Below are 15,689 nucleotides of genomic sequence, written 5' to 3'. Positions count from 1 at the left end.
TTTTTGCAAGAATGGATGTAGAAATGCTGAAAATATAGTACTGGAGAGTATATATACCTCCTTGAGAAATGCCTGTTGTGGTTGTGGCAAGAATATAATCAGTACTAGTGGATAAGAGGAGATATATGTGATTAGGCTGTACAGTAGAGAGCGATTACTACTGTGTTATGAGAAAATGTTTTTGATTGGAACACATCTTTGGCGGCACCTACTAAATGTTGGACTGAATGCCTTTTGCGATCATGAATGGAGTCACGCAAATTCTCTCTGAACATTCTGAATTGTCCAAGATAAATGCTGGGAAAGGACAGTTCCTCTGCATGGTCATCAAACAGTAATCTCTGCTGTACAACAGTTTCTCCTGGGGCGATTCTAAGATATTTATTGTCACTCCACAACAATGTTTGTTGTTGGGCGATGAAACTTTCCTCGATCGGAACAGCTTCGCTTATGGCCAAATTAATTTTCATGTGACTCTCATCAAAAAATGACTGATCTATCGTGATTTGATACAATCGATAGAGAGGTGTGTTTACGAAACATTGAAGTCACACTTTTAACCACTCGCTTTCTTACTAACCTGATTAAATAGCCGGACTTGCATATTTTCTTGCATTTTATATGCACATTTATACAGTAATCATAGTCAATCTCCCTTGGCAAGTGATGGACCATCGTGTTGACTGAAACAGGCAAACTGATCACTTGGTCCAGAATTCTGTATTGTCCGTATGCATGTCTCAGGTGCCTTATCTGCATGAACAGTAAGCAAGGAGAAATAAGCCTCTCTGTCACTAAATCTAACTTCGGTAAATGTGATGGTAATCCAGAAAGCTGTTCAAATTAGATAGCAATAGAATGGTGTTGTCCTTAAGTGATCCTCTACAGCTATTACAAGCAAGGATCCCGACAACATCAACACCAGAAAACACAGTGTGTATCAATGGTGCATCTTTAGAAGCTGGTTTCCTTGTGTCGTTTTTCAACTAAAGACGATCGCAAATGTAGCATACAGAACAGAACAGAAATCATTTTTAATAAATATCCATTCAAACTCTATATGTGTATTGGTCCTTGAGGTTGTCACAGACATTCTCTTAGATATGCCACATAACTTGTACTTGCTACCTGGGAGTCTAAAATGCTGATGGAACTGATATTCGGGTGACATTAAAGTCAAGTGGACATTATTTCGGTGAAGTCGGATGGTCTGTGACAGCCAAATCCTCTGCTTGCACCTTTACAAGGGTGGAACTCTTAGTAATCCTGGGTATAACCTCCATGCACAAGCACACTGTGGGTGACAACCCAGGTGTGAACCAACGTAAGCAGGGGTAGAGGTGTGGCACCCAAGCATGGAGAAATGCCACCCCTCTGTGTTACCAGGCAATATTAGGTGGTAGATGACGCATATCGACCAGTGCAATACCACCAATTTGCTTATTGGAGGCTTGAAGTTATGGAACCCATGTTTAGTCTACAGAGCTAAGTTCTGGTCAATCCTTCCCCACCGCTTCCATCATTCAGTATGACTGATGACTTTTGAGGTTATGATGAACATCATGGCGAGGTCTAATCTTCCTTACATTTTGAGGGTACAGCTCTAAAACTATGTTTTCATGCTGGCCACTAGTTAGTACACCAGAGTAAACCTATTGGTAACTCTTTAGGAGGCTTCCGGATCAGCCAGTGTATAATCTTGCTACCTCTACTCTGCCAGATAATGACTGGAGGGAGTCCAAGTATTGTGTAAGCGTGCGGGGGGGGGGGGACTTTATGCAGGCCAAGTTATGCCAAGGATCTGGGTATATCCTTACCATTTGTATGCCATATCCAAAAATTTCATTACTTCATACAGCATGTTACCCCCACCACTTTTTTCTTACTATTGAATACACTGTGAATTGTCAAACTAATAGAGTAAGCTTATCTGCAAAAAGATCTAAACCTCCCAAACACTTCCTAGTTCAATTCACAAATATACGTGGTCTCAATTCTAATTTCAATGATGTCCATTTCCACTTGCAGTCTGCCAAACCCCATGTACTTTTTCTTAAAGAATCTCAGTTATCGGTTGATTCAACTACTGCTCATCTCAGTTGCCCAAATTATTCGCTGTACGATTCCTTTTGCCTCAAAGGTGGTACTTGTGCATATGCCCGTTCAGATATTCCCTGTCAGAAACTTGGTAATTTGGAATCACCTCGTTTCGATCTTCTCCGGCTTAAAATCTCTCTATCTCATTGTGTCTGTTTGTTTGTAGGCTTTAGGGCGCAAGGGCAGCAAGGCTATAATGCACCTACCTCCTTGTGTCAAATTCTCTGTTGTCTCTACCATTCTCCGAACTTCACTAATCACTTGGAGCTCTTTCACTTCCTCACTTTGCAATTTGCCTTTCTCCAGTCCAACTTTCCTAACAGTGAGGTAATTTTCCTTGGTAATTTTAATGTTCACAACTGCAGCTGGGTACCTTTTACTAGTCAGACGGACCCAGCTGGTCGAGACACTGAGGCTTTTGCAATTACTAATGACCTTGCACAGATTGTTCATTTACCTATAACAGACAACCCTAATCATACAGCCAACACGCTTGATCTTTTTTCTCACAAACAACCCTTCTAAGTACAAGGTCGAACTGAGTGGTCCTTTAGGCACCTCAGATCACAACTTGGTAATTGTCTCTTCTCCAATGGAGCCTTTATCTCATGGCTATTCCCAACCTCGTATTGTTTGGCATTACAAGAATGTAAAATGCGATGACCTGCGAGATTTCTTTTCTTCTTTTCCTTGGTCAGATTACTGTTTCAAAACTTCTGATGTAAACGTTTGCTTAGATTGTGTCAGTGAAATTATTCTTGTAGGAATGGAATCCTTTATGCCACACTCCAGTCTAAAATCTCTTCCTTTATCTAAACCTTGGTTTTCCAATAAATGTGCTAAGGCTGTTCAAGAGAAGAACATTGCATATTGTATTTGGCTTATTTTCAATTCTTCAGTTTCATTTTCTGCCTACACCAAAGCTTGCCACAATTGTAAAACATTCATTAATCAGTCCAAACTAGATTTTGAACAGGCTAAGAGTAGAAAACTTGCTTCTTGCCCTGATAGCCGAGCATTCTGGCATCTTGCCAAAGCTATTGGCCACAACTTTTGACAAACTCTGCTCCTACCTGTGTCAAAACCAGATGGTTCTATTATCACTTCAGTCACGGATAAAGCCGACCTGCTAGCATCCCATATTTCTTCCAACTCATGTATTAATGATCTTGGTAAAACACCTACCATCCCCAACACACTCCATTCAATGCCTCCTGTGGTTTTCCGACAAAATGATGTCACAAGGATTTTGATGATTCTTTATGCTAAGAAAGCTCCAGGTCCTGATGGCATTTCTCCACTTGTTCTCAAAACCTGTGCTCATGAATTTACTCCTGTTCTTTGCTGTCTTTTTTCAATTTCTTATTCCAAAGGTGTTTTTCCTTCTGCTTGGAAATTTGCTCATATCCACCCAGTTCCTAAAAAGGATGACAAATCCCTCCCACCTAATTATCGTCCCATTGCAATTACTTCTATTCTTTCTAAAGTAATGGAGAAATCAATTAAATGCCAACTTTTAAGCTACCTAGAAACCTTCCGTCTGATCAACGATCGCTAGTATGGATTCCATCAGAGTTGATCCACTGGTGATATTCTGGCTTATGTTACCCACTTATGGACAAATTCAATGGAAAAGTTCAGTGAAAAACAAGCAGTTGCTCTTGACATCTCAAAGGTTTTTGGTCGTGTTTCGCATAAAGGTCTTCTAAACAAGCTTCCATCTTATGGTTTGCTGACTGTTTTTTGTAATTGGTTATCCAGTTTTCTCTCTGATCGCTCACTGAGGGTGATAGTAGGTGGTTCTGTCTTCTGACTTCTCCACTAATGCTGGTGTCCCTCAAGGTTCAGTTCTTTCCCCCACTCTTTTCCTCTTGTATACAGGTGACCCCCGCTTAACACTGATAATGCGTTCCAGAAAAACGGAGCACTAAGTGAATCCACGCTAAGCGAGCGCTGCATTCCTATAAGGTAACATATGTATTAGTGAGTTGCGGTCGGTTCCATAGGATATTTCCTAATCAATAAATAACGGTAGTGAAAAGATGCACAAATTTCGGTCAAAATATTTAATATTCAAATATTTGTACATATAAAATATTCTGCATTACATACATATATAATACTTGTATGGGAAACCATACAAGTTTCATCGGATGGTCTGGGTGCGAGGTTGGCCTGTGCGGCCGTTGCTCCTTAAAGCTCTTGAAACAGAGAAGTTTTTCCTGATTTCTTTTCTGCTTTATTAGTTTAAATTGTCATATTAACTTATTTTCTAGAGTAACTTTATATTCCTAGTTACGACACTTAGTTTAAAGTTTAACTTAGACAGAGATTTTGTAGATATTACTTAGTATCGGTAACGGTATCAAATCCACGTGTCACAAATTGAACGAGAGGTCTTTTTTTTTTTTTTTTTTTTTAACCAAATTTAGTCGATTTATTAACCAATTGTTATATCAAATTATCTTCTATAAGTAGATTATAGACCTAGTTAGGATCCTTAGTTTATTCTAAATTGAGATAGCGAGATTTGGAAGCTAATCAATACTTACGAGTCCGTAGAAATACTGTTCGTGAATTCCCGCCATTTTTACACGATAGCATAAGCTTAGTGTAGTATAGTGCATAATATAATATTGTCAATTAATCAGTAAATCTATTAATCTTGATAAACTTTATTGTCAATTAAATTGTATTTTTAACTCTATATATATATATAATGACTTAATCGTAACAAATAATTAATACATAACTATAGTGGTACACGTGATATGGAAGTTGTATAAAGGGAACTCGTGGAAAACACTAGATACCGAAAAAAATATATATATAACATAACTGTTTTGGGATATAACTTAAGGATTTAATTTTTGTTTTGAATTTTATTGAATTAAATCGGAATCATGACTCTGACCAGAGCAGCAAAGCAAAAGGCTCAAGCTAATGGGAGTGCTGTGGTTCAGGGGAGAACCGAGGGGGGCAGTTGCCCTCTGAATCACAGTCTTTTAAAATGCACTGTTTGCTTGATGATTGCGGAGCAGTCGAGTACGGGACATGATACTGCCAAGGGGGATGTCTTTGTGTGTGCACGATGTAAGGAGTGCAAGGAAATCAGGCGACAACTCAGCGTTGTTATGGGCCTTTATGAGAGCTTGAAGGACAGGGTGGATGCCCTCGAAGGAAATAAACTGAGGGGTCCATCAAGCTCTCAGCTGCCCACATCAACGCCAGAGCTTGCACTTGGTCATCAGGCAACACAGAGGCAGCCCCCTAGGCAGAATGCGCTGGTCCCACAGGAACTAGTAGTTGTTAGTGACTCTATTTTCAGGGAAACGGGGAACATGCTTTGTAAAAAGGATAGGTGGAATAGGACCAGGGTATGTCTGCCAGGGGCAAAGGTTGATGACGTTGTAGAGCGGATATCATCTTTTAAGGGCACAAAAGGTGATATAGTTGTACACGTTGGCACTAATGATATTAAGAGTAGGAGACCGGCGGAATTACTTAGCAAGTACAGGTCACTGTTGAAAAAAAGCCATGAATTAGGGTTTAACTTGAAAGTGTCTGCAATTCTGCCCAGACACGATAGGAGGGAGTATATGATGAGAGCCTTGTCGATCAATTCGGCCCTGGAGGGATTGTGCAAGGCTCAAGGGGTAGAATTTTTTTCAGCCTGGACTGTACTTGTTAACAGGAGAGATTGCTTCTACAGGGATGGGATACACTTAAATAGAAAGGGTGCAAGAATTTTTGCTGATGCTGTCGAGGCAGTGTTAGGTGGGTCGGAAAACTGCTAGTTGGGGAGTGATACAAGGACTAATAGATTAACAGTAGCCACTGGCAGAGGTGGAAGTGATTCTTGCACTGCTTCTATTGAAATGAGCAGAAGCCTGGAAAACAAGATGCAGGATATTTCAGAGGATGCTGGTAGTCATTGCGGTACAAGTAAACACATGGGTTGTGTTAGGGTAGCTAAGAATAGAAACAGGTGCATGTATACCTGCGTGTACACCAATGCTAGGAGTTTGGTAAATAAATTTGATGAATTTGAGGTATTGCTCAAAACATCAAAGGCAGATATTGTTGGGATATCAGAGACGTGGTGTCACACAGATATAAGTAATGCGGAACTGGAATTTGGGGAATACAATGTGTATAGAAAGGATAGACACGACAGGAGGGGAGGAGGGGTTATGCTATTAATTAAGAAACACATAAAGTCCAAGGAAGTGAAGCCAGTCGACATCGATGGACAGGGCAGTGTCGAGTCAGTCTGGTGTGACATAAGCATAGGGAAATCAAAATTGAGAGTAGGAGTGGGCTATAGGCCTAATGACTCTGATGAGTATAATAAGATATTGTACAGGGAAATAGAGTGGGCCAGTAAATCAGAGAGTCTTATAATGGGGGATTTTAATTTCCCAGATATTGACTGGAATTTGTGGATTGGTCACTCGCACACTAGCAAGGCTTTTGTGGATTTATTGGATGATTGTTTTCTACATCAGCATGTTCGTGAGGCAACAAGAGGGAGCAATACTCTTGATCTGATTATCAGTAGTGATTCTTCATGCATTAAGAATCTGCAGATAAATGAACCACTAGGTGGCAGTGATCACAGTGTGTTGAAGTGGGATTTACTCAAGGAGGTAACTACCATCAGAGGTAAAGGGAAGGGTTTTTGTTTTCGTAAAGGCGACTATGATGGTCTGAGACAGTATTTAAATTCTATACAGTGGGACCAACTGATGATGTTACCAACAGCAAACTCAAAATGGGAAGCATTCAAGGAACTAATCTTGGAGGCTACCAGGCTTTACATACCAACTAAGAAATATTGTTCAAGGTTTAGGCCTAAATGGTTGTCAGATGAATTAATGAGACATGCGGCAGAGAAGAAAAATGCATGGGATACATACAAATTAATGGGTGACATGGAAGCCTATGATAGATATAAGTTGGTCTGTAACCAAGTCACAAAGGAGATTAGGCAGGCAAAGGCAGACTACGAAAAATCCTTGGCAAAGGATGCAAAGAAAAACAGAAAAGAGTTCTTTACATATTTGAACTCGAGAAGGAAAGGGATGAATCAGATTGGTCCACTGGATATTGATGGTTCAACAGTTGAGGATCCTGCTCAGGTGGGTAACAATCTAAATGAGTATTTTGCATCTACATTCACGCATGAGGAGTTATTCAGGAAGGAGAATGATGTAGGTAAAGTAAACATTGGCAGTGAGCTGGATGATTTTGTAATAACTGAGAGGAAAGTGGAGGAGAGATTGTTGAGGATAAACATAAAAAAGGCACCTGGGGTGGATGGGATCTATCCAGTTATATTAAAGGAGGCAGCAAAGGAAGTATGCAAACCCCTAGCCATAATTATGAGAGCTTCTTTGGACTCAGGGGAGGTACCCATAGACTGGAGATGTGCAAATGTAACCCCAATTCACAAAGGAGGATCAAAGGCTGACACAAGTAATTATAGACCTGTTAGTTTAACTTCTGTTCCAGGTAAATTAATGGAGGCACTGGTTAAAGAAGCACTGCAGGATCATCTAGACAAGAATTCAGTTATAGCTCAGACGCAGAATGGTTTTGTTAAGGGCAGGTCTTGCCTGACCAATTTGATTGGATACTATGATGTAGTCACAAAAGAACTGGATGCAGGGAATAACTTTGATATTATATATTTGGATCTTAGAAAGGCTTTTGATACTGTTGCACATGGAAGACTGCTGCACAAATTGGAGCAGTGTGGCATTGGAGGCAAATTGCTGCTATGGATAAGGGGTTGGTTGAGTGGCAGAAGACAGAGAGTGGTAATCAATGGACACTGCTCAACGTGGACTAATGTTATTAGTGGAGTTCCTCAAGGTTCAGTGTTGGGTCCGTTGTTGTTTTCGGTGTTTATGAATGATATTGATGATGGGATATCAAGTTTAATGTCCAAGTTTGCAGATGATACAAAGGTTGGCAGGGTCGTTAAGGACACTACTGACGCTATGCTGCTGCAACAGGATCTGGAAAGGTTGAACAGATGGGCTGAGAGGTGGCAAATGAAGTTTAACATTGACAAATGTAAAGTACTACATATGGGAAACAGTAACCCCAGAGCAACGTATCAACTCTGGGGTACTACACTGACAGTGGTGGAGAATGAAAAGGACCTGGGGGTAATTGTGCAGGCAGATATGAAGTTCTCTGAGCAGTGCAGACGAGCTGCAAGAGTAGCTCATGGTGTCTTGTCAATGATATACAGGAATTTTTCTAGCAGGGATAAGGAGGTGATTATTCCCTTGTATAAGGCAATGGTTAGGCCACATCTTGAGTATTGTATACAGGTCTGGAGGCCTCATTTCAAGAAGGATGTAGAACTGCTGGAACGGGTACAGAGAAGGGCAACAAGATTAGTGAATGGAACAAAGGGGTGCTCTTATGAAGAAAGGCTTAAGTTTTGCAAATTACAGAGTCTGGAGACTAGGCACCGGCGAGGTGATCTGATAGAGGTGTATAAGGCTTTGAATGGTTTGAGCATGCTCAATGCCAGTGGGATTCTTCATCTTGCTCAGAATAATCACCTCAGAGGGCATAAATTCAAATTGAGGAAGGACGGATGTCGGATAGATGTGCGGAAATTTGCCTTTGGCCAGCGGGTGGTTGGTTGGTGGAACCGACTTCCATCACTTGTTGTAGAAGTTGATAGCCTAAACAAATTTAAAGCTCAACTGGACAGGTATTTCGAACGAACAGATGGGTGAAATGGGAGTGGGTTTTTTTTTTTTTTTTTTTTTGGCTGATGCTGAATAAGCTTGCTTTCTTGCATCATATGCCTCTACTAATGCTAATGCTAATAATTATATGGTAACTACTTACGTATCAAAATTAAACTTAAAATTCCAATTAAAATCATGAATTTAATTGATCTAAATTGATTTAATTTAACTGATGAATTTAATTGGGAAAAAATGTGTTGATTTTGGGTTGAACTTTAGCCGTCTTCCAAATAAACGAAAAGGGGTATTAATTTTAAATCCCGCGCAGTTTAATTACCACCCAACAATAAAGTCAACCGATCCTTCGCCGCTTTTAAACCTGGCATGTTTTTTTCTTCTTTCAATATGAAACTTCTTTTAGGCATTCGTTTCCACAAAAGTCGTGCTTCATCTATGTTATAAACTTGTTGAGAAGTATAACACACAATACCCCTCTTCAATAATTTTAACAAGTTCTTTTTTGAAAGTTTCGGCTCCTTGATCTGCACTTGCGGCTTCTCCCTGGATTTTAAATCTATTCAACCAGCCCTTACTAGTTTTAAATGGTTCCAATTTTTTTTTTTTTTTTAGGTGAGTATTCTTCAGATCATCATATAGGCTTTCTCTCTCTTTTTTTTATTATTTATAATATTTAACTTAACTGAATTCTGCATTGGATATTATCTTCAATAAAATTAGTTAGTCTTTCCATTTCAATCCTAATAGCCGGCTTGTCCTAGTTACTTGCAGTGGAACAGCTATCTTTCCCGCTGCTAAAATTAATTCTTTATTTTTTCATAATTGTTCTTACAGTTAAACTTACAAGTCCTAAATTATGGCACACATCCGCTTGTCTTTGACTGGATCGATTCGCTTCAAAATGTCTAATTTAATTTTCAAATTCAGTAGTATTTTTCTTACATTTATAGTCTTCGTACAGCACCCAGACGTTGTTGCTTTTTCATTCTCATTGACCATTATTAACTCTTCGAAAATGTAACTCCGTTGGTTGCATTAATTATGATACAATGTTCAAGTAAACTATCCGTTACGCACAATGTCTAATACTGTACTGAGTGATGACTAGACTTCGGATAAATGCATATAACGCAAAAATATTACAAGCAATATACATGATAATTTTTTAAAATGTTGATCTCGGAACTTCGTAACAAGTCACTGTACTGCAATTAAATTAGCTCGCAATAGAATTTCACTGAGCGTGGGAATATTTCTAATTCGGCGTGGGAAACGTTTTAACTGTATTTTTATATTAATTTTCAAGCTATCGACTCTATCAAATGAAACGATTTCATTAAATATGCCAAAAATGCAATCTGTAAAAGAGCTTTATAGTGATCTGTGACAGCGTCATAGTCAGATACGGGTTATAATATAAGAATAGCGTTATAGTGAATCAGCGTAAAGCAAACCATGTTATAACGGGGGCCTGCTGTATTAATGACCTTCTTCCACTGATTGGAAATCCTATCCATAGTTCTGTCGATGATAGCACATTGCATTCCACTTTCCATTTTGAGAAACCTTGCCCTGCTCAATCAGTTTCAACTTCTCGAATATCCGCTATCAGTTCCTTAAATGCCGATCTCCAGTTAATTCTCCACTTGGGAAAAAACAACTTATTTGATTTCAATCCTTCTAAAACTCAGTCTTGTCTTATATCTCGCAAAAAGGATTCTTCTGCTACTATGCTTATCTTTGGTGGCACTCCGATTTCTAGGCTGTTGTTGTTGTTGTTGTTATTTTGGTTTTTAGGAGCATTAGCAACTAAGGCCATATTGCTCCGGGATATGCGGTGGTCATTCCTTGACCTTTCCGCATACTCCGTATTTGGTGGTGACGGGCTCGAACCCCGGTCTAATCAAGAAGCATGTGCTACGCACTGCTGCTCCTTCCCACCTGGCTACGGAGGCGCATATTTCTAGGCAAAACGATACATCTCTTTTGGGGATTACGCTGACTTCTAATCTCTCTTGGCACAAGCACATTACAAATACTGCTTCCTCTGCATATAAAAAAACTTGGTTTTCTCTTTCGCTCTCAGCGTTACTTTTCTTCCAAACAGCTGTTCACTCCATACAAATCACAAATCCGCCCTATCATGGAATATTGTTCCCACATCTGGGATGGTGCCCCCAAAACCTCTCTCAGGCTTCTAGATCCCATTCAGAAGAGGGCAGTTAGGTTGATTAATGACTCATCTCTAACAGTCTCTCTCCACTTGCTGTCTCATAAACATACTGTTTCTGATTTCATGCCTTTTCTACAGATACTTCCATGGGCACTGTTCTTCTGAATTGGCTTCTATAATTCCCACTCACTTTCTAAACAGTCCGAACACGTGCCGCCACCAGCCACATCCATTTACTGTCCAACTTCAAACTCACAGAACCGACTTTTCATCTTCCTTGTTTATTCATTCAACTGCCGTTTTCTAGAATAACAACCTTCCTTCATACGTATTATCTGAAAATTACAGTATACAGAAGTTCAAGTCTAATGTCAACAAATATCTTCTTTCATCTTCTCAACCTCCAACCCAAGCATGGTACAAAGTACTATAGGTTCTAATACCGCTCGTGTTTGGGGTTATCACAAAAAAAAAATAAAATAAAAAATAATAAAATCCCTATGTAAAAATAGTAGACGAAAAAAAAAAAAAAAAATGGAGCTTGATCATTTCAACTCATATGCTTCACAATTGGAGAAGTGTTGCATTGTACATAAATTGTTCATAATTAATACTCATTTCGGTTACATCCTTGTTAAATGGAGAGGCATTGCTGGTTGAAGGTACTGCTAAATTCAACATTTGATTTTCTATTTGTCTTTTACGCAGTGTCGATAGTCTGTCGTTCTTGAGCACTCACTGCTACCTCGGCCTTTATTTTCTTAGTTTGGCTTGCTCGATACTCTAAACAACACTCTGCATTTGACTTCGGCATCGATAAACACTTGGCTATAGCACTGTGGCATTCAGTCCCTTTCACTAATCAGAAAATTACTGATGTGAAAACATCTATAGTGGCACCTAACAATGGAATGTAACAAAAAGTGGTTTGCAAAATACAAATACTTGCATTGTTGCAATTACACTTTTTGCAGCAGGAACTGCAGTAAGTATGACTGTGATGTAAACTATTCAACAAATGGCTACAATCAAATGGGTAATTTGACAATTGGCTTGGATTTCGCTAATCTCTTCCAGACGGTGATTCAGTAGAGTAAGTAGCGGGCGTAAGCATAAAATGTTACATCATTCACACTAAATATTTCATACTGAAGAATAATGCTAATGTCACTAACAATGATTTGGTAGAGTAAGCAGCAAACTTGAGCATAAAATGTTACATTGTTCATAACTTCAGTTCTAGCTGTTCAATCTTAAAGCAGTTCTGATTTTCGGTAAAGATGTTTTCACATAAAACATCTTTTGTGCGTACAGGGTACGTGCATGTTTTTTTTTTTTTTTTTTAAATCAAAAGTGAAGAAAAAGAAATTCTGCCTGATGATAATGTAAAGTTAACAGTCAGGATTTGGTTATTGACTTTACATTATCAGACCTAATGATTGTGGGGAATATGTTAAAATTTCTTTAGCAACTTGATTGAGTAAGCAAGGCAGGACACCTCATTACAAAACAAATAGATGACTGTTATCTGTATCAACATGTCAGGGAAAGTACTAGAGAAAAGAATATCCTAGACCTCATCATCACACATGAATCAGATGATATAACAGGGCTGACAGTAAAGGAACCAGTAGCAGTAGTATAAGGCAAAGGAATGAGTTTTAATTTCAGAAAAGGAAATTACGATGCCTTAAGGTACTACATGGCCTCTATTAACTGGGTAGATTTTGCATAGAGAATGAATACAACTGAACTGTGGTATGCTTTTAAAACAATAATCACAGATTCCTTGAATGCGTATTTACCATTAAAAAAATACTCCAACAGGAGGGTTCCAAGTTGGATGAATGGTGAAGTTGCCACGTTACTTGAGCAGAAAAAGGTGGCATGGAAAGGTTACAGAGCAATAAAAAGTACTGAAACCTATAACAGCTACAAGATGATCTGTAATAGAGCCACAGAAAAGGTTCAACAGGCAAAGGCAGTTTATGAGAAATCACTAGCAAACAGAGCAAATGGGGGGGGGGGGGGAATAAGGAATTCTTCACATATATAAATGCCAAGAAGAGCAGGACAAACCAGATCGGACCTTTACGTGAGGGAAAGGGATAGTATTCGAAAGGGATAGTATTAAATACACCAGCTGCCGCTGCAGATGAAATCAACAGTTATTTTGCATCAATATTTACAAATGAAAAACCTTTTGTGCCAATAGGAAATTGTGGGAGCAAAGTTGAAAAATATGTAATTACTGATATTGAAATTTCGCAAGATTATTTAATGAAAAAACTTTCGAGCCTACAGGCCAGTAAGGCTCCTGGAGTTGATGGAATATACCCTATAATCTTAAGGGAGGTGGCAAGTGAGTGCATTGACCCATTGAGGCTAATTATGCGAGCATCACTAGACTCTGGGGAGATTCCGTTGGATTGGAAAAGTGCCAATGTATCCCCCATACATAAGGGTGGCTCTAAGAGTGAATTGGGAAATTATCGACCTGTCAGTCTGACTTCTGTGGTAGGGAAAATCATGGAGGCAAGGATTATGGGTGGAATTCAGGATCATTTTGATAGAACTGAAATTCTCAAGGATGCTCAGCATGGTTTTGTAAAGGGAAAATCATGTTTAACAAATCTGGTTCGCTATTTTGAAAGGGTTACTCACAAGATGGATTTAGGGAATAACTTCGACATTATTTAGATTTCAGCAAAGCTTTTGACTCAGTCCTACACGAGCGGTTACTTTATAAGCTGGAACAGGTTGGAATCACTGGGAAAATGCTTAGATGGATATCAGGATGGCTTCAGGGCAGAGGGTTGCGATAAATGGCTATTCCTCAGATTGGGTTGATGTAAGAAGTGGGGTTTCCCCAAGGATCAGTATTAGGACCACTGTTGTTTTTAATTTTCATAAACGACATCGATGAAGGGACAGAGGGTGTGATGTCTAAATTTGCAGATAATGTTAAAATTGGTAGAGTGGTTAATGATCCCTGCCAAGCTGAGCTTCTTCAGAGAGACCTAGATAGACTTCAGGAATGGTCAGAAAAATGGCAGCTATGCTTTAATCCAACAAAGTGCAAGGTATTACACCTGGGAAACAGTAATCCCAAAATAATTTATTCACTTGGTGAAGTTCAACTAAATCCAGTACTGGAGGAAAGGGACTTGGGTGTTACGATACAGTCAGACATGAAATTCTCTGAGCATTGTAAACAGGTTGTAAGGAAGGCCAATGGTGTCCTATCGATGGTCTATCGAACTTTTGCATGTAGAGATAGAGACATGATAATCCTATTATATAAGGCTTATGTTAGACCACACTTGGAATACTATGTTCAAGTATGGAGACCGCACCTAAAGAAAGACATCGAGCTTCTTGAAAGGGTGCAAAGACAGGTAACTCGCCTGGTGAGATCGGCAAAAGGGCTTCCTTATGAAGAAAGATTTCGAATATGTGGGTTGCAGAGTTTGGAAACTAGACACCTTAGAGGAGATTTGATTGAGGTGTTTAAGGCTGAGAGAGGCATCAGTAAAATGAATGAGGACGAAATTTTCAAGATTATAAATGATGCTAGAACTAGGGGACATAAATTCAAGTTACGGGGGGAAATGTTTAGATTGGACTGCAGGAAGTTTTATTTTAGCCAGCGAGTTATAAAATACTGGAATAAGTTGCCTTCATGGGTGGTAGAGGCTGACAGTTTGAGGAAATTCAAAGTTCATATGGATAGTACCTTTGGGTGAGGGAAGCGCATAGGATGAGAGGTTTAATTTTCTTTTCTTTTATTAATTATTATTATTTTATTTTTTTAATCATTGTTTTATTCCGTTTTTTTTTTTTTTTTTTTTGTTTTTTTGGCTGGTGTAGCATAAGCCATAGGCTTTCTTGTACCATGTGGCCATTACTAATACTAAATGACTTTAACTTACTCCTTACTGACTGGAATTTGTGGTTAAATAATATAACAAGAGGAATCAGTTTTTGGAAGCAGATGAATGATTTTCAACCAGCCAGAGAAACCACTAGGGAACCCAAATAACCTTTACTTGGTCCTCACACTAAGAATCCAAGTATTATCAAAGGTATAATAGTGCAGGAGCCATTAGCAGATATCAACCACACTATCATAAAATGAATAATTCACAAGAAAATTCTGATAATAAAATGTAAAGGGGGGGGGGAGAGACTACAGCAGGTTGAAGGGCTTCACAGGCTTTGTCAACTGTAGTTGCAATTTCACACCCACTGTGAAAATTATCAAGAAGCCACAAATACATTTGTTATAGTGGTTAAATATCACAAAAAGGAGGATGCCAAAGTGGATAATAAGAGAGTTAATACTTTATACAGCTAAAGAAGAAAGCATGGAGCAATACAGATTTTCACATGAACTGCTATGTATAAGCGAATATGTAACAGGGCTAGATATCAGATTTAAAAAAAAAAAGCAAAAGCTGAATGAGAAATCACTAGCAAACAAGAGCTAATAAGGAGATCTTCTGATATGTGAATATAAAAAAGAAGATGGTAAATCAAAATGGTGAAATCCTAGGCAAGTCAGCCAAAACTGCAGATAAATTAAACACGTATTTTGCATACACATTTACAATTGAAAGCACATTTGAACCAGCTGGAAAGAGAAAAGAATAGTCAGACTACTATAAGATTAATGACATCTGAGT

The 15,689-nt window shown here is 38.9% G+C and overlaps 1 protein-coding gene across 1 annotated transcript in view; it reads right to left on the bottom strand.

Moving 5' to 3' along the window:
• LOC150090085 (uncharacterized) overlaps positions 1-15,689 on the bottom strand; it is a 460,543-nt gene that overhangs the window by 213,558 nt on the left and 231,296 nt on the right. The gene's annotated exons all lie outside the window — the stretch shown is intronic.

Source organism: Mastigoproctus giganteus, chromosome 2 (genome assembly GCF_048544385.1).
Source record: "Mastigoproctus giganteus isolate SK-2022 chromosome 2, ASM4854438v1, whole genome shotgun sequence".
Taxonomy (NCBI): Eukaryota; Metazoa; Arthropoda; class Arachnida; order Uropygi; family Thelyphonidae; genus Mastigoproctus; species Mastigoproctus giganteus.
The sequence above is the reverse complement of the archived record's forward strand: the minus strand, read 5'-3'. Positions and strand labels throughout refer to the sequence as shown.